The sequence below is a fragment of the Martes martes genome (genome assembly GCF_963455335.1).
Source record: "Martes martes genome assembly, chromosome: 2".
Classification (NCBI taxonomy): Eukaryota; Metazoa; Chordata; class Mammalia; order Carnivora; family Mustelidae; genus Martes; species Martes martes.
In genome coordinates this window covers 69,968,769-69,987,301 of record NC_137889.1, presented here as the reverse complement: position 1 = coordinate 69,987,301, position 18,533 = coordinate 69,968,769, and positions in this window count along the sequence as shown.

Below are 18,533 nucleotides of genomic sequence, written 5' to 3'. Positions count from 1 at the left end.
TTCAAAGTACGGCAGGGAAAAATCTGTAGCCAAGAATACTCTATCCAGCAAAATTAACATTCAAAATAGAAGGAGAGATAAAGAGTTTCCCTGACAAACAAAAACTAAAGGAGTCTGTGACCACTAAGCCCTGCAAGAAATATTAAAGAGGACACTTTGAGTGGAAAGGAATGACAAAAAGTCACAATATAAAACTAGAAAACACAAAAGCAGTAAAAATGAATATTTCTGTAAAAAAATCCATCAAAGAATTCACAAAATAAAAGGATGTAAAATATGACACCATGTACCTAAATTGTGGGGAGGAGAGGAGTAAGGAATGGGTTCAAACTTAAAAGACCATCAACTTAATATAGATTGCAATATGCAGAAGATACTACATACAAACCAAATGGTAATGACAAAACAAAAACCACTAATAAATGTGCAAAGAATATAGAGAAAGAAATCCAAATATATCACTAAAGAAAGCCAGCAAACCATGAAAGAGAGAAAGACAAGAAAGGATAAGAGAAAATCTTCAGAAACAACCACAAACCCAGTAATCAAATGGCAATAAATGCTTATCTATCAATAATTACTTTGAATGTAAATGGACTAAATATTCTAATCAAAAGCTACAGGGTGACAGAATAGATAAAACAAACAAAGAAAAAGCCCCCCAAAACCAACCAAGATCCATCTATATGCTGCCTACAAAAGACTCATTTTAGACCCAAAAAACCTGAAGATTGAAAGTGAGGGGATGAGATACACGAAAGTAAATTCAGAATGAATTAAAGACCAAAATGTGGGACCTGAAACCATAAAAATCCTAGAAGAGAGCACAGGCCATAACTTCTTTGACAGTGGCTATAGCAGCTTCTTTCTAGATGTCTCCTGAGGCTAGGGAAACAAAAGCAAAAATAAACTATTGGTATTACAGCAAAATAAAAAGCTTCTTAAAAAAAAAACAAAACCCTTCTACACAGTGAAGGAAACAATCAGTAAAACTAAAAGACAACCTACAGAATGGGAGAAGACATTTGCAAATGACATATTCAATAAAGGGTTAGTATCCAAAATATATAAAGGACTTGCCAAACCAAACACCCCAAAAATGAATAATCCAATTAAAAATGGGCAGAAGACATGAATAAACATTTCTCCAAAGAAGACATACAGATGGCTAACAGGCACATGAAAAGATGCTCATCATCGCTTACCATAAGGGAAATGCAAATAACAACTACAATAAGATATCACCCCACACCTGTCAGAATGTCTAAAATCAATGGCACAAAAACCAACAGGTGTTGGTGAGAATGTGGAGGAAGGAGAACCCTCTTGCATTGTTGGTAGGAATGTGCAATCTGGTACAGCCACTCTGGAAAGCAATATGGAGGTTCCTCAAAAAATTAAAAATAGGGGCACCTGGGTGGCTCAGTTGGTTAAGCATCTGACTCTTGATTTCAGCTCAGGTCATGATCTCAAGGTTGTAAGATTGAGCCGCATACCTAGCTCTATGCAGGGTGTGGAGCCTGCTTAAGTTTATCTCTCTTCCTCTTCCTCTGCCTGCCACTGCCTTAAAAAATGTTCAAAATGGAACTACTGTATGACCCAACAATTGTACTACTAAGCATTTACCCAAAGAGTACAAAACACTAATTCAAAGGGATACATGCACCCCTCTGCTTACAGCAGCATTATTTACAATAGCCAAGATATAGAAGCAGCCCAAGTGTCCATTGACAGATGAATGGATAAAGATTTGGTATATATATATATACAATGGATGGTATATAATGTGTGTGTGTGTGTGTGTGTATAATTATATATATAATATATATATAATATAATATATATATAATATATATAAGTAAATATTCCATTGTGTGTATATATATATTTATATTTATATATATAAATATTCCATTGTATATATATATGTGTGTGTGTGTATATATATTTATGGCTGAGTAAATATTCCATTGTGTGTGTGTGTATATATATATGTGTGTATATATATATATACACATATATATGTGTATATATGTGTATATATATACATATATATGTGTGTATATATATGTGTATATATATTATATATATAAATATACACACACATATATATATACACATATATATATACACACACACACAATGGAATATTTACTCAGCCATAAAAAAGAATGAAATCTTGCCATTGACAGTGATATGGATGGAGCTAGAAAGCTTTATGCTAATTGAAATAAGTCAGAGAAAGAGAAGTATCATATGACTTCACTCATATGTGGAATTTTAGGAACAAAACAAACAAGTGAAGGGGGGGGCAATGAGAGAGAGGAAGTCAAACCAAGAAACAAACTCTTAACTATAGAGTAACCATCAGTAACCAAACTGATGGTTACCAGAGGATGGGTGAGGGTGAGGGGATGGGTGAAATAGGTGATGGGGATTAAGGAGTGCACTTGTTGTGATGAGCACCAGGTGACTAAAATAAAAACTTTAAAAAAGAGCAAGAGAGATTTGCCACAGAAGGCATTGAGGCAGAAATTGGACTGATGCACCAGAAGCCAAGGAATGCCAGTAACCACCAGAAGCTGAAAGGTATAAGGAACATATTCTCCCCCAGAAGTTCCAGAGGAGCCTGGCCCCTGCTGACACCTTGATTTTGATCCAGTGAAATTGATTCCAGACTTCTGGCTTTCAGAACTGTGAAAGAACAGACACTGGTTTGTATGCATTTTTAAACATTTTGTGTACAAATTGTTACGTGGATATTTGTTTCATTTCTACTGAGTTTGTATTTGGAGTTGAATTACTGGTCACGCGGTAAGTGTAGAAACTGCTGGACTGTTTTACAGTTGATTTCAGACTTCTGGCCTCTGGAACTGTGAAATAAAATAATAAATTTCTGTTGTTTTAAACCACCAAAAAATAGAAAGCTTTCCAAAAAAAAAAAAAGGAAAAAAATGTGAGAAGTAGAATATTATTCAGTCATAATAAGAAAGAAGGGAACCCTGCCATTTGTGACAACATGGATAAACCTTGAGGGCATTATGCTAAACAAAATAAATGAGACAGAGATATATATATAGAGAGAGAATATATTTAAAAAACTGTAGAAATAAAAAACAGATTGGTGGTTGCCAGAGTTGGGGGATCTAAGCACGAATGAAGAGAAAAGGTACAAACCTCCAGTTACAAGAGAAGTAAGCCCTGGAGAGGTAATTTACAGTGTAGTGTCTGTAGGTAGTAATACTTTATTGGGTATTTTGGGTATTTTGAAAGTGTGCATATAGAGTGTTTTTTTGTGCAGCAATCAATAAGCAGAACAAGGCACTACCCCAGCGGGAATAGACACTGCATCTCGTACCACTATGATCACATGGGCTAGCATGAGCGGTCTCACCAAACCTCTGCCATTGCTGGCCCTGGAGGAAGGAAGGAAGGATGGCGAGTCCATGACCCCTGCTTCCACAGGCCACCACCTTCCTAATGGACGTCTAAATATGCTATGTCTTCTTTGCGAAGCCATGTTCTCTCTGCAAGGGAAACTGGTAGAGTATTGGGCTTTTTAAGCTTCTGGAGCTGCCCTCTATCTCGAGGTGGAGGATTCCTCAAACACAAGAAGGGAGTTTAGGTAGTGGCAGAAGACCACCACAGCATGCGCTGCCAGCCAGAGTGGAGATGGGCACATTGAGCTGCTTTCGGCCGGACTCTGCCGGACTCTGCCGAGAGCACAGACTCTGTGCTGCTGAAGAGTGGTGAGAAGGAATCAGGGTCAGAAAGGAGGTGCTGTGCTCTACTGAAGGCATGCCTTTAGGGTCGTTACACCACACAATTTCATTTGAGTCCTGGGACTTTAAGTTAGTATTGAATTTCCTCATTTTGCTGATTTCCTAAATCCTATCATTACTGTGACCTAAGTCCTCCAGGGTATCCCATTTCAAATTAGAATCACAGACCTTTAAGTTGCCATCCAGGGCCTGGGAAATTTGCCTCTTCCTCCCTGTCTTATGTCCTGGGGGCTCCCTGTCACTAGCTCACACTGGATCCTTGCTGCTCCTGGGACACACTGAGCACTCTTCTCTCTCGGCATTTTGTACTCATTCCTCCCCCTACCTATAATTTCCTTGTTCAGATACCCACTTTGGCTTGTTCTCTCTAAATTTCCTCAGGGTTTTTCTTCAATATTACCCTATTATTGAGGCCTTCACCTAAAGACCGCTACATACGGACTAGGGCCCTGTCCTCATCGACCACACTTCATTTTCTCTTTACCCTGCATTGCTGTTTTTGCCTTGGCAAAAATAAATATCATACGATATTTTTGCCTTGTTCACTGCTGCACTTCTAACACCTAGAATAGTTCCTAGCATATAAATTAGCAGGCATTTAATAACACTTGTTAAGTGAATGATTATTGTTCTCATGATCATCACCATTATTCTGTGGTATCATATTTGATTTAGGTATATTGATATATATTCTTTATATTGATTTAAAAGAACATGAATAGAGGAGAATGGAGAACAGTAGAGCTCACAAACAGGCCAGGGTGTCCTTGATCACTGGCTTGGTAGTGTTTGTGTATGATCCAGTGATTTGATAACTTGGCTGGTAAGTTATAGGTGTCTTGCATCTGTTAACTTGCTGGTAAGGATAGTTGCTTTAGACACGTGAGCATGAATTTTTCAAGGTTTTCATATTGCCTTGAGATGGCAAATGCACAGATTTATTGAATTGACAGGCTAAAAGTACCATGTGCATTGACATAAAGATACAAAGAACTCAGCTGTGTTGGCAGTATTTATCTTACCCAAACCTCAGACATGTATCAGCCATCCCTAATTGAGTAAGAAAATTCCCAGAGGCATGACAAATGGAAATGAAAATTGGATTCATGGGTAAATACTTTCATGAATCTGCGATGGTCTGGTTTAAACAAACTCAAGACACTCTAATTTATTGGGATGCTTTTATCAAGTGAGTGTAAAGGGAACATCACAGCAGATAGGACCAGTAGTTCTTTGGGCTGCAGAACTTGTATTTCTATTCGAAACCACACCATAATGATTAGTCATTCATGATAGAAATCAATGATTCTACTTTTCTGACAGGATTTGTTCACTGTTCCCAGGAACTGCCTTCTCTCTTCTCTCAAGAGGGCATTTAGGACTTGAAGCTCTTTCTCTTGGCTTGTTTATTGTGTACTGTTCATTTGCAGAGTGGCTGCAGTATCCTGTGCCAGTTTGGCATCGTGAGGAGGGTTCATGCTCACATTCTCCCAAGAATCAGTGCTAGCTCTCCGGTGACTTTGAATTCCCTTCCAAATGTTGGTTGTGGCTGGAGAGGCCAGGAACTTTATTCTAATCAATGCTAGTTTCTATGGCTACAAAAGTCCCCTGAAAGAGTGACAGAAAATAAGGACAGATTGTTCTCAGTTTCTGAATTCATTGATATAAAGTGTTAAAAAAAATTCACCCTTTTAATCCATTCTTAAGTGGATTATTCTCTTTCTCTCTCTCTCTCTCCCCCTCCCTCCTCCTCTTTCTCTCCCTCTCTCCTGCCCTTGAGATTATGGCAGTTACCACTGGTTGTCACCCAACTTCATCTGTATTGTCTTCCTTTTTACTAGAACCCTGATTTTGCTCACCCCTCTTAATAGTTGAGGATTTCAGGGGGAGGTTGGCCCTATCAACAGGGTATGTGTTTTGGTTGCTATAAGCCGGTGACTGATTTAAGGATGGGCATTTCACTCCGTGCCAGAAATGAGATGTGAGATGAAGTATGCTGGGTGCACTGATGAGATAGATTTTCCTTCCTTAAAACAAAGCAAACTAACAGGAATAAGAAGAAGTGGGCTTTTTAATTTTCTGTTTCCAAATGGCAAGTACGAACAGACCATACCTGCAGTTGCTTTTACTAGTTGGATAATCATGAGGGAACCCAGCTGAAGGACTGAGGAGAAAATGGAACTGTTGAAGCCTGGAGAAATCTTAGTACTCAATTATGCTGATGATTTAGTCAATCTGGGAAACTCTCCAGCGTTCTTGTTATGTGAGATTTAAAAAAAAAAAAAAAATCCTAACATTGTTTAAATCATTTGGAGTTGGGTTTTCTCCTAGGGCAGCCAAAAGCATCCTAATGGAGCCATTTCACTTCTGGTTGTTTGCTCAACATGTCTTTAGAATTCTCCTCTCTTCGTTGGTTTGGGGCCTTTTGAACAACAATAAGACTTCCTAGGAATTAATTAGTTAAGATAATAAATGTGATGGGTTTCTATTTTCAACAGAAGACAAAGTATTGATTCTATTTTTTTTTAAAGATTTTTAAATTTATTTATCAGATAGAGATCACAAGTAGGCAGAGAGGGAAGGGGAAGCAGGCTCCCCGCTGAGCAGAGAGCCCGATGCGGGGCTGGATCCTGGGACCCTGGGATCATGATCTGAGCCAAAGGCAGAGGCTTTAACCCACTGAGCCACCCAGGCGCCCCTTGATTCTATTTTTAAGTTTTAGAAAAATCAGTGTTATTTGAATTTTATTTTCAATATACAAAAATGCCTTGCATATTTTCATATCATAGCAGGCTCTTAAAGTTCTGCTGTGTGAGGGAATCTTTCTTGCTGGTGGGAGAGATTGCATCATGTGAATGGAGATTGATTCTTGAATTCCCCACAAAAGATTTATGCTCAAATAAAGCAGCCAGAGGAAGGTAGCAAGCACAAAGCAGTTTATTAAGGACAGTACACTCTCAGGAGGAGAAGCAGGCAGGCCCAGGGGTGGCAACTGCCCTGAGGTTATAGGGGTCTTTTCTTTTTATGTGAGCCGAATCTTGGGTCATGGACTGGGTTGGTCTCTAATGGAGTCTGCTTCTAATCATTTGGAGGACTCTTCCCAAAGGACAGACTCTTCCCAAAGGACGGACCCTGCAAGTTTTGTACTAGAACTGTCATGGCAGCCTTTCCCCAGGGGAGTGGGAGCTCAAATCATAATACAAATGCATTATAATGAGTCTAGGGGTTACCCTGGGGGCAGAGGTGGAAGAGGAGAGCATATGCTCTGTACCTGTGCCTCTTGGTCTCTTAGCCCCCAGGGTCTTAGAAGCCACAAAGTCAGCATATTGTGCCTTAGGGCTTCTAATGTGTCACCTGTTTATCACTGCTTTTGCCCAAGCTCATGTCTAACTAACTGCCTACTCTATCAAGTCCAAGGACAAGAAGATATTTAATAATTCCAAATGTACTGAGAGAAAACATTTCTGTCATATTGCATGTTTATATACTCATCTATGTGAATTTTGAGGTACTAGAAGGACTTTAAAGATCACATTAATAATTACAATTGTTTCAAATGTTCCATTTTCTTTATGTTCTCCCCGCTATTTCTGCTAATGGCACTATAATTCTCTTAGTCATCCAGGCTTAAAATCTCCAATTTATTTTTGGCTCCTCCTACTCTCTTACTCCAGAAACAATCTGTTGTCAGGCCCTCAATAATGTCATTTTAGAAATACTCTTACATCCCTTCCATTTGCTCTAATTTCACTGCCACTAACTTAGTTCATCAAAAGCCTTCTGAACTGCTTTGCAGAGAGGTTCCATGTTCTCTCCAGTCTTCTTTCTTTTTTCTTAAATTTTATTTATTTATTTAGAGAGAAAGTGGGCGAACAGGGGGAAGGGTAGAGAGAGAGGGAGAGAGAGAATCCCAGCAGACTCCACACTCAATGTGGAGACTGATGTGGGCCTCGATCCCACCACCCTGAGATCATGACCTGAGCCAAAAATCCAAAGCCAGAGGCTCAGCCGACTGGGCCACCCAGGTGTCCCTCCATTCTTCTTTCGAAAGTAGAGATCTGTCATGCTTACTTTTTCCTTAGTGTGTCCACATTGATCAAGGATAAAGCCTGATCTTTACATGCTGGCATACAAGGTCCCAATAGCGGCTCCATCCGACTGACCTCTCAACCTTCCTTGTCACCATTGTCCTCTTCACATTCTATGTTCTAGTCCAAGACAAGGTCCTTTATTGTCCTTTATTGACTTGACCCCTCATCTCACATTGAGTTTCTTGTCTTCATCTGTTCAAATCCTAACTACCAGTCACAGGTTATCTGAAATTACCGTTTTCTTTACAAAGATCTCTTGATTTCTCCCAGTCAAAACTATTGTGCTCTTCATCCCTTGGATTTCACTGGGATTTTATCTCTCTATTAATGAAGGCATTTATTACTTTTTAACCATCTATTATAATTATTTACTATATATCTTATGTCCTTTTTAAAAAAGGTGAAGTTCTTGAGGACAGGAACCAGATCTTGTTCATTTTTGTGTTCATCTTAGAGACTGGTATTTCCTTGATTGTAACAAATACCCAATAAATAGAGTTGAATTACTAATGAGTGACCAGCTTTTTGTTCAATCCTTTTCTTATCACTATCTGATCAATGAAAATGTAATAAAATTTTGGAAAAAAGGGAAATTATTTGGTTCAGATGGTCAGTAATGGACTACATGAGGGAGAATTCTTTAAGAGCAATGAATTCAGAATTATATTAACTACAAAGAGGATAGATAACTTAGTTTTCCATTTCAGAAATATTCCTGTCTGGACGAGAGTTTGAATAACAAATATGCTTCAGCATTATTCTCCAAATTTGTAATAGCTTTTGATCTTTCATTTGAAGATTATTATTTGAATTTTACAAAAAGATGGTTGTTTTGTTTTACTGGAAAACACCACTTTTCAATGAGTCAAGAGTCATATGCATCAATATCAAGATGAAGGATACCTTTATTTAAAAAAAAAAAAAAAATGCCTAGTTCTTCCTGAGGCAGACTTTCCTGCTTATCAAGTTTAGTGTACTGCATTTCACTTGTAAGTATTGTGATGAGATGCATAATTACCTCGTTAAAAATTAACACAAGGGAGATTCTATTGAACTTCTGGAATCTCTAATCTGCTGGCCTGCAGAAAAACAATGCAATACATACCCATGCGTGGGGGAATTCTGAGAAATATTTAGGATTACTCTCCACATTTTCTCACCCTTAATTTTTTCTTGCTGTTTAGCTTAAATTTATACACAGTGTAAAACAGAAGTAGACCTAGATGTTATTAGATCAGAGAAACTGTAAATGCACCCCGTTCATTTCCAATATTGCTTATTGGCTAAGAAGATAATGTAACCCAATTCCACAGTAGGATTTGTTCTGACTCAGTTAGTTTAAGGACAGATTACAAAGTAAGCACTTGAAAATTGGTAAAATTGAATTCCCTAGTACTTAGCAAGAACAATTAAGATTTGATTTGTACAATAGTCTCATAAAAGTAAAAAACACCTGGGCCCACCTTCAATCCATAGCTGGATCTGACAGTTCCTTCATCAAGTGGTGATAAAGAGGTCAAATGGAGCTCAGAGAAACACAGCAAATAAGGAGAGAGAAGTGACTTACAAAGAGGGTTCAAAAGGATTTTTACTCTGCCGTTAAATAATACCTAGGGTCCAGCCTCTCATGACTCTGCAAATGCCAGAAAAGAGGATTTACAGTGAGATTGGGCAGAGCAAGATTACATAAGAAGGCAGCAGCTGAGCCACCCTGCCAGATGCCGGGTCAGTGGAGCACTCTGGGATCCCAGAACTTTCTCACATTCATGCAACAGCAATTATGGAAGTAGGCATTTAGGGGAGCATGAAGAGTGGCCGCAAATGGACTCTAGCAGAGACAAGTTTGGAATCTGGCTCTGAATTCCGCCTTTGCCACTGCCTCTAGAATGTTATTAAACTTCAGGATGGAGGGTAGTATTAGAAGCAGGACAAAGAACTGTTTTATTTGGTTATGAGTGTGTTTCTTTCTGGATGGGGCATCAGGATATGAGAGGGGATAGGTAGATTTTCATGGTTGCAGCTATCAGTCCTTCTGTTGCAAGATCACATGTGTATTGAACTATGACGTGGTTCTGCCATTCTAAGACCTATCCTTTTGATGATCTGTATTTACTGTTTCTGAGAATGGCCAGAATGGCTCACATCATTGTTGACACTTCTTTTTCTTCCTTGCTTGCCTCTGGTGGCCAATAGGATGCTGGTGCTGGGTTGTATGTACACGTGTGTATTGACGTGAACACATGCGCAGGGGTGATGGGGGAAGTGGGGCACGTTCGTACATAAGCAGTTTATCACTTAAGGAAGCAGTTCAGGGCCTAATAGCCCAAGGCCTCTAAGACAAGTTTGCTCAGTGTCCCAGAGAACAAGGACGAACAATGATGATAATATTCTGAAGGCGGTAACTTGTTCAGGGTGTGGGTCAGTGGAAGGTAGGCTTAGGAAGGGGAGAATGAGAATGAGTTTGAGAGGTCCGGGGATCAGAACAGTAAGGCAGAGTCAGGCAAGCGGAGATAAATTGAGCCTAATCAGTTATGAAGTTTGGAAAGAGGTGGAATTAAGGAAATATGCAGCTTATCTTTCAAAGGCCTTTGTAAAATATGGAAGAAAAGTTAACCCTCTGAAGGTAATTCATGTTTGGGCATTTTTGTGTCTCAGTGAAGACATTTGGTGACCAAGAATGGGTGGAGGGGCCAGAGATAATTAAGGTGGAAATATGAGTAAATGCCAGTATGTCTTGGAGTGTATTCAGAAGTTGCCTGTGTAAATTTGAGCACCTGGTTATGAGAAGCAACTGGCTAATTTCAAGACAGGAGGAAAACGAAAGTGTTCATTACCCACAGGGGCTGAGGCCAGGCTGGCATATAAAAAGACCAAGATGCAGGGGCATAAAAAGATAAGGGAAAACTGGGTTTCTTTGGGAAAAGAGGAGGAGGGAGGGAAACAGTGGTGAGTCCTCGAGAAAATGAAGCAGCAGCAAGCTGCAGAAGGCCTCTGTCTCCCAACGAGTGGTCAATAGTGGCTCTTCACATAGACACTGGCTTTCGTGTAAGCGAAATGCATCCTGGCAACACCAGGATGTTCAGGCTCACGATTTCTGAGTCAATATATGTATCAGTTGGTATATTATGCCGGTTGTGTCTCTCTCTGCTGTCTTCTTGATCTTGAAATAATCCCCTCACCTAATGCAACCCATTTTTTTTGCTCCTACAATGAGGTCCATGTGCAGCACTGCCCTGTTTGTGCCTTGAGAGCAAATCGGGGAAGACAAACACCTTACCATTTAGGAAAGGAAAATTTAAACTTGTTAGCTGTTTGGAGATTCTTTTTCTGTCAGAGCTAGTCTGCCTGGGTAAAGACTTTTTTTTTTAAGATTTTTATTTATTTGTCAGAGAGAGAGAGTACACACAAGCAGGCAGAGAGGCAGGCAGAGAGAGAGGGGGAGGCAGGCTTCCTGCTGAGCAAGGAGCCTGATGTGGAACTCGATCCCAGGACCCCAGGATCATGACCTGAGCAGAAGGTAGCGGCTTAACCAACTGAGCCACCCAGGCATCCCATGCCTGGGTAAAGATTTAAGGAGGAGGTAGCACGAGCTCCAGGAACTGGATTCTCTAGAATTTTCTTTTTTCTTTTTTTCTTTTTTTTTTTTATGAGGGAAAAGAAACCTAGAACAAAACGAGGGCAATCTGTACAGGCAATGTATTAACCTTTTGGGATGCATGGACCATCCTGGCCAATCTCTGCACTGCAGAAAGGACAGGGTTCGATTCTGCTCCATCTTCCAGTGACTATAAAGTTCTTGCAGAGAACATGACATGTGATGACATAGAAGTAATTTCAATGTCATAATTCACTTCTCTTGGATTTGCTGCAGATTTTTAATTGGAGAAAATCGTCTTACCATGACACCACTGGAGAGGACCAAAGACTCTTAAGCAGCCCTTTTAAATAGTAGGTTAAAGTGTGAAAGAAGAGAACACGGGAAGAAATTTACAGCTTTAAGCTATATGCTGTTCACAAAAAAAGAAATCTACCCAGAAAAACCATCCTGAGATCATGGGAGTCTGTACAAGTATGGTTTTAGGTTCAAAGAGATTCTTCAAAATGTACTTTTTACCCTTCATTGGCCCCTGTAAATGAGGACATTTAATCCAATCCTAATAAGTCTTAATTAGCTAGAAGACATAGGAGTTTTTATTTAATTAACACTTACTAAAGGCCAGATATCCTTAAGGTTCTGCAGGAAGCACTTTGACAATATGGCAATTTGGGTGTGATTCCTGTTTGGAGAGAGCTCACAGGCTGAAGACTCTAGTATGGTCTTGGGAAAATTACTTTTTTGGTTTTTTAGAATGCAGGATCATCTATTAAGCTAATTTGCCTGTAAGATCGAGGAAGGGTATTATGGAGGGAAGACCAAAGAAAAATCATAAGGGTTTTTACCCTGCTTTATCTAACTACTCTGACCAAAAAAAAAAAAAAAAAAAAGACAGGAAATGTTACATCCCACTGTTGATGAATGACTAGAAACAACTCTGTAAGACTGTGAAATCCAGCATGTGCAGAGAAAACAGAGCAAAACTTAGGTAGAACAGGATAAAATTGAGCATTATAATTAGAGTGTGGTGTGCAAATTTTGTGTTTAATCTTGGGGTTTGAGTGGAAAATACAGAATCGTAGTGTTACTGATCTGGCAATTGTAAAGAACATTTTTTAACATGATTGAAATAAAACATCCTAATTAATATATCACATTCAAACCAACAAGTATTTCAAAGATGCTTCAATGTTGCTACTCAGCTGAAAGTCTGCCACTTTCACTGGTAATAATTTCTTGGAAATGATTTAATAACTCGATTTTTTATAACAGGACACTGCTGATCAGCTTAGAACAAAATGCTTTAAGCACTGAGGTTCGTGTCATTGAGGAGGGAAGAAGGATTAAAACAAGAGATTTTGGCCATTCCTACTGGTGTAGGGTGGTATCTCAATGTGGTTTTGATCTGAATCTCCCTGATGGCTAGTGATGATGAACATTTTTTCATGTGTCTGTTAGCTATTTGTATGTCTTCTTTGGAGAAGTGTCTGTTCATGTCTTCTGCCCATTTTGTGACATGATTATCAGTTAGAATGGCCAAAATTAACAAGACAGTAAACAACATGTGTTGGAGAGGATGTGGAGGAAGGGAAACCATCTTACTCTGTTGGTGGGAATGCAAGTTTGTGCAGCCACTTTGGAAAACAGTGTGGAGATTCCTTAAGAAATTAAACAGGGAGTTACCCTATGACCCTGCAATTGCACTACTGGGTATTTACCCCAAAGATACAGATGTGAAAAGAAGGGCCATCTGTACCCCAATGTTCATAGCAGCAATGGCCACAGTTGCCAAACTGTGGAAAGAACCAAGATGCCCTTCAGTGGACGAATGGATAAAGAAGATCTGGTCCATATATACAATGGAGTATTATGCCTCCATCAGAAAGGATGAATACCCGATTTTTGTATCAACATGGACAGGACTGGAAGAGATTATGCTGAGTGAAATAAGTCAAGCAGAGAGAGTCAATTATATGGTTTTGCTTATTTGTGGAATGTAAGGAATAACACGGAGGACATGGGGAGATGGAGAGGAGAGGTGAGTTGGGGGAAATTGGAGAGGGCGACGAACCATGAGAGACTGTGGACTCTGAGAAACAAACTGAGGGTTTTATAGGGGAGGGGAGTGGGAGGTTGGGTGAGCCTGGTGGTGGGTATTAAGGAGGACATGTATTGCATGGAGCACTGGGTGTGGTGCATAAACAATGAATTCTGGAACACTGAAAAGAAATTTAAAAAAATAAATAAAATTTTTTTTAAAACTGGAGAGTTTTTTTTGGACTAGATATTAGATGAGTATAATTTTCCATGATTTTAATGACTGATTTGTATTAAGCTAGTGCATATACTGTTTGCCATATTTTAAAAATTCACTGATCATCTGGGCATGGCTTGTCCTGGGGAATAGTATGACATTTTTATATTTCTCATACTTATTTTTTTATTTTTAGTTTTCTTGTACTTCCCTTAGGCAACTTCTCTCATATTTCTGTGAGGTCAGCATTCAGCTTTTTGGCTGCTCTGGACCTCTGTCTAGGTCTGTCCTTCTGAAAGTCTCCTTGGAGTCAACATTCTTCTCCTCTATCCTTTAAACACTTCTCACCCCAGGTGCTCAGATCTCAGCTGGTTGTTAGGTAGAGTCATAGGATTAAACCAGTTCCTTCTCTGTATTCATGATGACTGACAGAGGCTAAAAGTGATTACAAGCCTAGGGTATTTGTGTAATAAGAGAAAATGTTACTCTGAAGGAATGAATTTTTCATGATGCCATTTCAGTGGCTTTGAATGAGGATCTTTTAAGACTCAAGTGACCCTGCTTAGGAATCTGCCTCCTGCACATTCCCTCAGGCTGGGTAGGTAGAGAATCTTTTTCCTCAACAGTGTGGCCAGTTGTCTTGATTTCAATACTTGAATGGTAACTGTCATTACTAGGGTTTTACTAAGGCCTTTGATGCTTATGGTAACATAAGAATCAATATCTCATTACGGCCTAGGTGCTGGGCTTTGAAATTCTAAGTCCTGTCTTACCTAAGAGAGACGAATACAAGGCTATCAAGACCACCAGTATCACAGAGGTGGTTTGAATCTTCACTCATGATTTTCTATCACCCTTAGTTTTAGAATTTCTGGAGTACTAGACATTTTAGATACTGGAGTGACTACTTTTTCTTCCCTTGAGACTTGCAAAGACATGTAAAAATCATGCCTTTGTTCTATGTTTGCTATCTTTTGGCTACAGGAACAGCTTGGTATGGATGGGATGTCCAAGAGTTCCCCCACCAACACACTGTGACCTGTTGCTACTCAGACCCCTACTTCTCAAGCGTTTTCTAGAATTCCAATATATGTGGCTGTCCTTCCTTTGTGTTTCAGAAACCAACTCTCTGTCTTCACCGTGTGAATCCTTCAAAAGGGACAGGAAACCATATATCAAGAAACTGATAAATTTGAACATATTTCTGTGGAAAAACACACTTATTACAGTTGGTTCCCCAGGCACATTTTAGTTATCTAATTGAGTTTACTGATTTACAGTAAATGCGTTCTGGGGTGGGATGGGGGTAGATGTAGTTGTAAGAGAGCCACACAGGGATCCTTGTGGTGATGGAATGGTTCCATATCTTGATTATGGTGGTAGATACACAAAATACACACATGCAGATGTGTGCATGTAAACCTGGGAAAATCTGAATAAGACTGGTAATTGTGTCAGTTGATATCCTGATCGTGATAGTATACTGTAGTTTTGTGAAATGTTACCATTGCAGGGCCCTGGGTAAAGGGTACATGAGATCTCTCCGTACTGATTCTTACAACTGCAAGTGAATCTACAATTATCTCAAAACAAAGTCTAATTAAAATGTGTTTGCTGTTCTAGCGTCAGAGTATTTAGGAAGATAAAATTCATACGTGCAACACAGAAGCAAACACACATGTTCTCAAACAGTAGCAAGGTTCATCCTGCCATTGTAGGTACATATACATTTTTGCTACCAGTTGGAGACAATTTTGTGTTTAGGTAAAGGATTGAATCTAAATTTGGTGTCATAAGGCATAGTTATCTTCTTTAGATCTCATACAAAGAAGACAATCATGACTATCTTATAATTTTCCTATCCTGGTGAATGTACATGTTTAATAAAGAAGAAAAATAATTGAAAGTTCATAATTCTATATTTGTATTGATTTTTATATTGAAGTGTTAAAAAAATTATAAGGATAATGTTTAAAAAGGCAATCCAAATCCATACTTAAGGACTTGGAGGAAATAAGCTGCATGCTTTATGTTTTCCTACATTGCATTGTTTTACACTGTTCATGCTGTCTTGGTCCATTCAGGCTACTAGACAAAAATACCTTAGACTGAGTGGCATAAACCACAAAGGTTTGTTTTTGTTTTGTTTTGTTTTATGTCCTGGAAGCTGGAAGTCTAAGATCAAGGCAGTGGAAGATTCAGTGTCTGGTGGGAGCCTGCTTCCTGGTTCATAGACACTGACCTCTGTGTCCTCATATGGCAGAAGAGGTGAGGGAGTAGTGTGGGGTCTTTTTTAATAAGGGCACTAATCCCATTGATGAGGGCTGCATCTTTCATGACCTAATCCCCTACCAAAGGCCCCACCTCCAAATAACCTCACATTGGGGATTAGGATTTCAACATAGAATTTTAGGTGGACACGAACGTTTGGCCTATATGGAAGCATAGCATAATTATGTCTTATTCTTGTGTTACAGCAGAAAGCCTTCCATTTTTAGCTTCAGATAAAGCATTTATAGATCATCTAGCTGTTGTGCTTTTTTAATCATACCGTAAAGGTCTCTTGATCAAAATAATTGGGAGTAAGGTATTTGGTTAATAAAGTATTCTTGTTACTGAGAATTAGTGAGCTTGTTTGAAACACAGCAATTTCCAATTTCAAAGGACTCACAGAATATACAATATATTTAACCCAATCACATAAAACTCACTCTGGAATGAAAGGTAACAAAATAGTTAACATGATACAAGAATAGTACATATATTTAGAATTGGGGGATTAAATTTTTTTCACTATCTGGCAGGGTTTCAGAAATTTATTAATTACAGTAATTACTCTAATGACCAAAAAATTAGGAACGTTACATTCTGCACATTAAAAAATTTAATGATCGCAAATGGTCTACATTGGCTGTCATTTCTCCCCCCCACACAAATAGAATGTATTTAAATCATCTGCAATTTCTAAGGACTTAACACTTTCAAATTTCTTTAGTTGAAGACATTTCTACAAAGATGCCAACTCATAATCTTTGTAATGTTTGTTTTAAAATAATTTCAAACATAACCAGCATTAAAATTTACTTCTTTTAGGGGCATCTGGGTGGCTCAGTGGGTTGAAGCCTCTGCCTTCGGCTCAGGTCATGATCCCGGGGTCCAGGGATCAAGCCCAAAATCGGGCTTTCTGCTCGGCCGGGGGCCTGCTTCCTCCTCTCTCTCTGCCTGCCTCTCTGCCTACTTGTGATCTCTGTCCGTCAAATAAAATCTTTAAAAAGAAATTTTATTTCTCTTAGGTTACACTGATACAATGACTACTATGTGGTAGATGATTTTTTTTTCATAGACTCTCTTCTGTAATCAAGCATTTTACTTCACGCACAGTAACCTGGTTCTCTTGGCAGAACAGCTGAGGTATTGCTAGAGGGGATGAGAGTGGGAAACATCACCGACAGTGGGGATGTTCTGTACAGCCAGGACAGAGAGTTGTACCTCTTTCTTCACACACACTTTTTATTTCTTTCCTTGATGGTTTGAATTAGGAAGCTTCTTACAGCTTTGGGACAACTTTATTCACCTCACCATTTGCCTAGTTGGAAGAATTGTGCAGCCCCAGCAGACACGAGAGGCAATCAGACTTCAAACCAGAGGCTCCGAACACCTCAGGGGTCTCCAGTACACATCAGCGTCCTATGAATCATGAAAAATTTCAGAAAATAGGTGCTGTACAGCATTTGCACTGAACAAAATGTCCCCTAATGCTGTTAGAGTTTTAGGTGCAGGTGATTTTTCTGCATAATTCACTGGGACGCCTAATCCATAATGAACTTTAAAACATGAATAATTGTAAGGAAACCCACTCCACTGGTAGTGAGAAATTTTTTTGAAAAATTCATATGGCTTTATCAATCTTCATATTTTTACCTTACTCATTAGTTATTTAATATCTTAGCAAAATTGTTATTTTACCCTGGGTATCTTCATTTTACCTAATAGCATAAATGCAATTGGGGACAGCTCTAATTCAATTGGTGTTTTAAAATACCTCAATATGCCACCTAACACATATATATACTTCTCTCAGTAGTCAGTTCTAATAGTCTTTCCAAAGTATACTAATAGACTGAGGCAATTAATCTGCTGCTTGGTACACTTCTTCCTTCTGGCTGCCAACCATCCTTTTATTTAGTGAGCTGCCGCCTTAGGACATCTCAGGCTGGGAGGGGGAGCACCTGATTCACCGGACTTCGGCCTCTACTACCCACTGGCAGAAGCTATTCACTCAAAAGGGTGTTTGCCACATGGCACATTAATGTAGTGGCTTCAGGGCGCCCCACATTTTTGTAATCCTTTTACATGAATACATTTACAATTTTAGTGTTGACAGTAAAAAGGCAATTTTATTGTGGCAAGACTAACTCACACTTTCAGCTCCACGTAGCTCAAGGACCAGTGTGGTACCACTTTAACTTGACTCATCACTTAAAACCCAGCCACGGCGGAATATGCTACTGCAGGAGGAAATGAGCTCCCCATTTATCAGAGATTTTCAAGCCATGCTGAATGACTACCTGTAGGCACATTGTAAAACAGATATGTACATCAGGTAACTTCACATTTATTTTCCCACTCAGTGACTATATGCTTATTTGAAAATCACCCCAATTCATATTAATCTTTACCTGGCTCCTTTGATTAAGGTCCATAGCACTCCAAAACCTGCAAAAAATTGAGCAACTCTTTGCTCCGGGTCTGAAAATATGCACCAGTCAAAGTTACCCAGTTAGCACAAAACTTTCCTATTTTCTCTTTCG